Below are 8,775 nucleotides of genomic sequence, written 5' to 3' on the forward strand. Positions count from 1 at the left end.
TGTAGTTTTTAACCATAGAATTGTGACCCAAACGATGTATTTGTAACATTACAAAGTGTGTAATTACAACTAATGAACCATGAGAGATAACATTAGCATGTGCGAAAATTAACCACTATGTATTTAGAACAAACTTACATTAAGACTAGAGACCAATGTAAGTTTTAAAGCACCCCTAAACAATAAGAAATTATATATGTCAACATTAAATATTTAAGAATTGTGTGCTAAGTTCACCAATAGTGGCACCATTGGGCTTTGATCACTATCTTGTCATGTGTGTTAGGATGCGGCATTTCAAATTAGAAAGTGATCATACATCTACAAAAACGCAAGCAATTAAACCATCAGGACAATCTTAAAAATAATGAATTGTTAGCCTTATGAACCAAGTCATTTCACGTTCCCATGCATTGATTTGCATAAGGGTGTGGTTAAAATGTCAAATGTGTTCAAAAAATGTAAGAAATAAATGTATCAAGAACAAAATTTGACAATGATGCAAATTTTTAAACTCTTTTCACAATTATAATTAAAGAGCTTAAATACCAAGCTGTTTCATGCATTCATGTACTCATATGAAGCTTAAGAATGTTTACTATGCCATAGATATGTTACCTAGATATCTGAAATCCAACATGAAAAAGTAAAAATATGATATTGTGTCCTTACAAGTAAAGTGTTAATCATTTTTAATTTATGTTAATCATTTTTAATTTTGTCACTTATTATCTATTCATATATTTTAGTCCTAGACTAAATTAGTCATTTAAGTTAGTTGTTTTTAGTTGAGCCACTTAATATTTAGTCATATATTTTATCCCTACAATAAATTATTCGTTTAGGTTAGTAATTTTTGGTTCGGTCACTTAAAATTAGTAAAATTTAGTAGTAATTCACTCGAAATAATTGTGGTGACTAATTTTCTTAGTCGAATAGTTAGTAATATCTCATTTTGACTAGTGAAGGCTAGGCTGAAAAAAATGTCACACGTGGAAAAACCCATGCCATGACAACAAAGAACCACATGCAATACCATCCATGAAAAATCTAGCAAGGAAAACACAAATATAAATCGATACCTCCAAATAATCTTGATGTAACTTCTTGATCCTGCTCTTCCTTACTTGCTCCTTCCTTCCTCTTGTCTTCTTTTCATTTCTTGATCCAATGCCAAAGTGCTCCACGAAAAATCTAAGTGTCAAAGAGTGAGAGAGAGTGAGAGAGGGAAAGAATAATGAAAGAGCTCCAAAACTAAGCTAACAAAAGGTACCAACTGATCCTTAGAATACTTTTTATCAATTACGCTTATATTTTCTTCATTTTCCATTATTTTCCTTCATTTTCCTCCTCACATGCAATATGTGACCTTTCACCATCCTTTTCTCATAATTTCCATTATTTTCATAAATAAATGTGCTAAAAATTCCATTTTTCCTTTTTGAAGCCTTGGCCATTGCATTTTCCAATTTCTTTAGCCATAATAAATCAATGAACACCCACACTAGGATTTCTTGCCCAAAATTTAGCTTGGGATAAGTGTTGCATCAACTGTGGTTATTATTTTTCCTTCATTAACTTTTATGACATGGAATTTTCACCACGGATGTCACATAACATTTCTTATTTTTGATAGTATTTCACTTGGAAATTTCTAGTAACCTAGTCAATAATTTCAAATTTTCTACTAGTGAATCAATCCTTCTCACCTTTCCCTTTGTCGCACCTAGCTCTTCAACTCTGGAGAATATTTCCACGAAACCGCTCAACTAATCACCTTGCCTTGTTCTAGAAGGTATGGAATTATTTCATTTTCTTTTTGTTGCGGGATAGTTTTCATTTTTTCACGTCCCTACGCATTGCCTGTTGAGTTACCCTCTGGACTATTTAATTTTTAGCTATGGTACAAGGGAGGTTTTTCGAAGGTTTCCAAATCCATGCCTCTGTGAACTCTCTTGGTTCTGAGTGTTTTTGGAGCTAATAAACTACAAAACATATATTCGTTTACACTTATTTAGGGTTTGAACAATGATTTAACAAGTGGAAGCGCCGGCCCCGCCCTTCGGCCCCCGCCCTTCGCCCTTTTTTTTCATAGTTACCATTAATATGGAGGAGAAACTTTCTTCAGGTAAACATCTTATCGATGACCGTATGTTATTCCATGTTTTCCATTGTGACCCTGGTTTCTATTTCAACCTGGTAATCCAGCCCTTTTTCTCTACACACGTAACGATAAGGGAGAGGGTTCTTAATCTTCACTTATAGAATCAATATTCACCCCCACATGTTCCTTCTAGAATTGATTTCCATTTCTTTTTACTTTTCCCACTAGCTGTTGGTGTCGTTTGGCTCTTCTGTTTTAATATAGATTTCCTTGATTATGCCTAACAGAATGCAGTTTTATTCTTGCATCTCGTGCGAGCTAGGGTTTAATAGATTTCTCCTAGGGTTTTATGAACATGGAGTGTATTATAATTTACCGAGATTTTATTGAGAGACTTTGTATAAGTGTCAGTGCAGAGGTCGTGATACAACCCCTCTCCTTTTGGCTAAATAATTGTTTGTAATTTTATTTCTTGCAACATGGTGACTGGTTTTTCACCTTTGACCAATAACTTATTTATATTTTTCATATATACTCTTTTGTTTACGACATCATAAGTTAATACTTATTCAGTTCTTGGCGTAGTGCACTTATGATTTGATATCATGTACCGCTCTCTCTTTATTCCATTTTGGGTTATGAAATTTATATGTGGATTGAGTTTATAACAACTATTTTCTATTGTTTCATAATGTTTATAATTCTTAGGTTACCGGTGAACATAGTTGTTTTATAGTTGTATTTATCTGTTAATTTTTCTATGTAATGGTGAAATCATCCTCAAGACTGAGGGACCGATTCCCCGGATACCGATACTCATCTTGGCCTCAGAATCGAATTCTGTGTTCCTTTCAGGACCAAATATGAAAAAGAACATTAGTTCCAGTTCAACACTCGTTGGAAAATAATGTCCTTTCTTTATTTTCTTTTCATGGTTTCTTAACAAGGTTGTCTTCATTTTAACTCTTTATGCATGTATATTAATATTATTCTAACTTTAGGGACTGAAGCTTGGTTGTTGACTCCTTTTATTGCGACCTAAAATATAACCCGAATTTCGTTCATTATTTTCACCTCATTTCCAAAACCTGTACATTCAGATAACCCCTTCCATTTTTTTTCTCATTTGATTTCATAAACAACATGCTATAACACATTACCAAAATATTTAGTGTATGAATAATTCATATTCAGAAACAACATATTTACTCTACAAAATGCATAATTTAATAGTTAATTCATTTTTTTAAATTCCAAATAGATAAACCACTGTAGTACTTATTTTCTTCCTTTGAATTATGGATGTGGACCACACAAATGCCACTAGAAAGACAACACTCCTACCAACCAATGAGCTCAGTCCTCAAAACTAAATATCCCTCCGAGCTTACTCCATTCCCAGAGTAGTTTTCTGAACAATAACCAATTTGATATTTTCCCCTGTGACTATCCAATCCCAACCAGAGTTAGCCAAGGTTATAATATGAGTATTCCATATCATATAGACTCCGGTGGCAAACCATCTCTAGAGTTTGAATGCAACAATACTTAACACAAACCTTGTAGTCTCTTTTCATCTCCTCCACCTCAAGTACTTCTCTACCCTATTCGCTTTTTGTAAATTTTATTTCCAAGGAGAAGTTTTGGAAGATAATTTTCTGAACTACCTGGCATGTGTGTTACTCTAGCATTGCTTCCCCACATAAATTTTTTAATGGTCCATGCATAAGTATTTAAATAAAATAAATTAAACATAATATATATATCCACATGTATATTCCTATGCATAACCACTCTTGTCCATATTAAAATGTTCATTTATCAATATATGTGATATCCCCCGTAACTTAAGAAATACTAAATTATCGTAGTATATATATATATATATATATATATATTTATTTATCATATATATATATAAAAGTTACGAGGGAATATCACATATATTAATAAGTTTATTTTTATATGGACAATAGTGGTCATCAATAATATATTTCAATATTCCCATTAAGAGAAATATCTAGATGTAATCTATGTACATATTATATATGGTTAAGAAAAACTATGTATATATTATATAAAGTAATTGAAAAAATAAATTCTTTTGGTTAAAATATTTTTGTCTTTTCTTTTTTCAGATTTATTTTTTTATCAATTTTGTTTTTTATATAGCAAAAAGTGGTTTCAACTATACTTGTGCAGTTTACGTAATCCCACTGTTCAATGTGATTTTCAAAGCATTGAATCTATTTATACATACAAAAATGCAGTTTGATTCTAAAAAAAAATCATATTTTAAAGTATAATTTTTTTTTCAAAATTAACACTCGAGGGAAAAAAATTACACTTAAAAATTTAATCCTATTAACACTTGCCTCTAATTAAAATAAACATATACTAAGTTTAATAATCACTGTTTAATAATAACTCCTATACATATAGGAGTTAATTATAGGTAATTCGATGTTCTTTACCGTGAAAGCTCAAGCTCTCACAAGACTAAACTTTACATTCCAAAAGAGGTGATGAGTCGACCGAGAGACTGCCCAGGGTTGTGTAATCTCTATAAATTTTGATAAGTCGATAGTCAGGTTATTCAAGATGTTGCGATATTTCTCTGGGGGTGTCTAAAAAAATTAATGTTAATAAATTAATATTGATATTAATAAATTGAAGTCCATTCACTTGATATTGATATTGATGTTATGTTTTATTTATTTTAATATTTGGTACTTTAAATAATGTAATAGTATTATAAATTTAGTGTAATTAAATGTTTATGCAGAGGTGCACAATTTTTTAAGTGTTAAATTTGAAGAAAATATAATTTAATAGAATTGATGTTTTTCTAAATTTAATAGTTTCATTATTTAAAATGTATTTTTTCATTATTTAAAATGTATTTTTTTAATGTATAAATGATTTTTTTTTTTGAAAATTTTGGTGACTTTTGGATTGTGTAGATCGCACAACTTAGACAACTTAAACTTGTAATTCTCGTGAGGCTTCACTAATTTTAAACAAAATTGAATATATCTAAAAACAACAAAACATATAATATTGAGACTATTTAAAATATTTCAACCATAATGTATCTTTATATATGTTTTTATTTATCTTTTCAACTCATCTTTTATATATATATATATATATATATATATATATATATATATATATATATATATATAGATATATATATATATATGATATTGAAATATTTTATTTAATATAGATATTAGAATATTTTATTTATGAGTGAATGAGAGTATATCTCTTTTTAAAATTTGTTATAATATAACCACCACTCTGAAACTAGGATTATTGATATTGTATAATGCTTATACTTAAAATTGGCAAATATGTATATTCATTTTTGTTTATTTTATTATGATCAATATTTTTTTATTTGAAAAAATATTTTATTTTTATTTTAAAATATGTGTTAACTCTAGATTAAGCATTCAAATAATTACACATTTTCTTTATTTTTGGTTATAAAATGCACTTCAAAACACAAAATATATATATAATTTTTTGTCTTTTTAATTTAGAAATGAATGGAAATATAAATTGAAATACTAATATTTTATTTGAGTTATTTATTTGGTATTATTTTTTTCAATTAATAAAATAAAAAATATTTCCATAAAAAAATGAAATATTTTAACACAACTATGAAAGTGGAAGAAAACTTAAAGTAGGATTATATTGCCATTCATTCTATAAAATACATACCATACCATGTGTTAGAAAAATTTAATTAATTTTATATATTAAAATTTTATTATTATTATCCCGGATGAGGTGATGACATCGATGGAAGTCTGATGCATGTGCCATGAAGGATAACATTCGGCGGACAATATGGAGGATATTCATCCCGTCCTCCCATAATGTATGTTGTGAGGTGTGGGGTGATGAACATCGATGGAAGTCTCATGCATGTGCCATGAAGGATAACATTTGGCGGATGATATGGAGGATATTCATCCTATCCTCCCATAATATATGTTGTAAGGTGAAGATTAAGGTGTTGCATGTGATGTTTCATTTCTTGTCTTTGCGATTGAGAGTGGGAAAGGGTGGTAGGTTTATGGTGCCTATCTAGTTTCAGGAGTGCCATTATGATGTGATAGTTTGGTGGCTAGCTCCTCGTGGCCTAAGCTCTGGTTGTCGAACGAGTTTCTCTCACTTTTTGCTAGTTTTGGAATGGTGGAGATTCTATTGTCATCATCTCCTCCATTGAGTCTGACTCTCAAAATCTCTAAGTTCCTCTCCCTTCGCATGTTTTCTCATTTTTTCAGAGGCTCATGTGACTTCTACATCGTAATTGGGATGACCTTAGGACTCATTCTTGTGTTATTTGTTAGCTCTCTTCCTAGTTGTTTTTTGTGCTTAGGAAGGTGTTTGAGTCTCCCATTAGAAGACTATCTTTTGGGTCCTCTTATCTCTCTGGGTTTTCTTTGGATTCCTGAGATCCATTGCTGGGTGAGTAGAATTGGGGTTCACTGGTGGAAATTCATTCTTAAGGTGTCTATGAAGACTAATTATCAGGTTGGGTTTATAGCTCCTGTGTTTGTGCCTAGGTGATGCAGGAGCATCTGGCTGACAGGGCAAAGACAGAAGCAAGGTTGACATGGTTTCTGAAGAGGACGGAGAAAACAGTTCGCTGGATGGATAGTATATTTGTTTTTTTTATTTTACTTTTTTTTATTAAAGTTGCCTAAGATTAATGTAATGACTTTTAATTAGGAGCAGTAGTAATTAGTTAAAGTCGTTGTTTCCAGACAGTTATATTACTGTTGTAAAAGCATGAAAAGAAAATGTACTAGCCAACTATGAAAAGTTCCACATAAGGAACAACTGATGTAACCAACCAAACAAACCAACAGCAGTTAAAACCGTTTGAAAATAGTGCTATTAAAGGAGGGAAACAGGCACATTACAGGGTTCGACTGTGTAAGAAATTAACAGAGAAAGAAATATAATTATTGTTCTGTGCACACACAATCCTACAGCGTCCTCAATGCTGTGTAACATTTGTCATTATTTTATCATGTGAATACTGTCAATATACTGCTACAGGTTCTGAACCAGAAGAAGAAGATAGTCAAGTCGGACGAAAGGTAACAGCGTCCAGTTACAAGCAGCACAACCAAAATAATCAGGCATTACATAACCATAACAGGTATGTGAATTTACTCAATCCAAATTTATTCCAGCACAGAATTCATAGGGTTACAAAATACAGTCATCCAAAGTCCATTATATGTTCACATTTTTGTTCAAAAGTAAAAGACCGAACCCAGTTCGCAGACGTGGGGACTAAACCAACTACAGACAGAAGCCAACCCCATAAGACCCTAACTCGTTTCCATAATCAATGACAAAGCCTAATAACCAGAGAACCGAGAACAGATAGCGGCTCAAGGCCAACAAGAACAGACCAACCCTACAAGTCGTAAAAACCAAGACAAGCAAACCACAACGAACAGAGCGACGCTACCCGTATTTTGTTCGGGACAGCTGAAAGTCCAAGCACCGAGACCATCGAGCGGCTCCACCTGTAAGAAGACAAACAGAACGAGATTAGGTTCCAAGAGATAAATCCAGAGAACTGAAGTGGAATGACTGAATAAAAATAGTGTATTGTTACCTGACAGGCAAGCCATAGTCGCATCTTCACCTCGAAAGACCCTCCTGCTCACAAAGGAGCCAAGATATTAGACTCAGGAAGAAGAGGGGTGTAAATGTCTAGCATGGAATAGTGACTTACCAGGCGAGTTGGCGAAGGAATCAACAGAGAACGCCACCATAACCCTGTCGAATTTGTGAGGGAACGAACCAGCGCTGAAGAGGATGTCACCAAGAACCATGCAGCCATCAATTAACTGTAAACCCTCGTGAAACACAGACAGCAACCGATAAAAGACGCACAGAGGCAGAGACCCACTAGGGCAGATTCCAAAACGCACAGTGACAGAGAACATACACACAGAAAAATATAATAACGCAAACCTTACCAGGGTTTCAACGAATCACCGGGTGAACAAAAGAATTCCAGGCCGAGTCCCAAACGACGGAGACCGAGAAGGCAACTAGGAGCACATAACTCAGTAAACCAGGCGGACAAGCCTCAGGAAAATACAAAGAAAACCACAGAAGCTGCAAGGGATCGCCGAGAGCTCGCAGAGCAAATGACCGGGAGAAACAACGAGAACCAAATGAGCGCGAAGGTGTAAAACCCCAAACCAAGGCGGGTTCGTAGAATCCCGAGGAGGGACAGATGTCCATCAGGCAAGCAACCAGGGTACAATCACCGTAACTCTAATCAATTCAACATAGATTAAAAATCAACTAACATATATCCGAAATCCTTTTGATTATTATATTCATTGTTGGTACATATCATCATCAGCGCATTGACGGCGGGACCACGTGGGCTGGCCCCATCAAGTGGTATCAGAGCAGAATTTTAAGGAAACAGAGGAAGATGGAAGTACAAAGACGAGGACGTGGAAGAGGTGCACACAGAGTAGCAGACGAGGGCTTGAGAGAACAGTTGAGAATCCTTACTACTCGCTTGGAAGCAGTAGAGGCGGGTAGGAGAAGAGACCCAGAACTTGGGGATGATAGTGAAGAAGAGGTAGCAACTACTACAGATGGATCAG

General features: G+C 33.4%; 1 pseudogene; it reads right to left on the reverse strand.

Moving 5' to 3' along the window:
- LOC149171698 (uncharacterized) overlaps positions 1–7,988 on the reverse strand; it is a 37,937-nt pseudogene extending 29,949 nt beyond the window's left edge.
- Positions 7,989–8,775: the final 787 nt, after the last annotated feature.

This window comes from Pinus tabuliformis, chromosome 4_2, assembly GCF_031772625.1.
Source record: "Pinus tabuliformis cultivar Carrire ecotype Pingquan chromosome 4_2, CPIR1, whole genome shotgun sequence".
Classification (NCBI taxonomy): Eukaryota; Viridiplantae; Streptophyta; class Pinopsida; order Pinales; family Pinaceae; genus Pinus; species Pinus tabuliformis.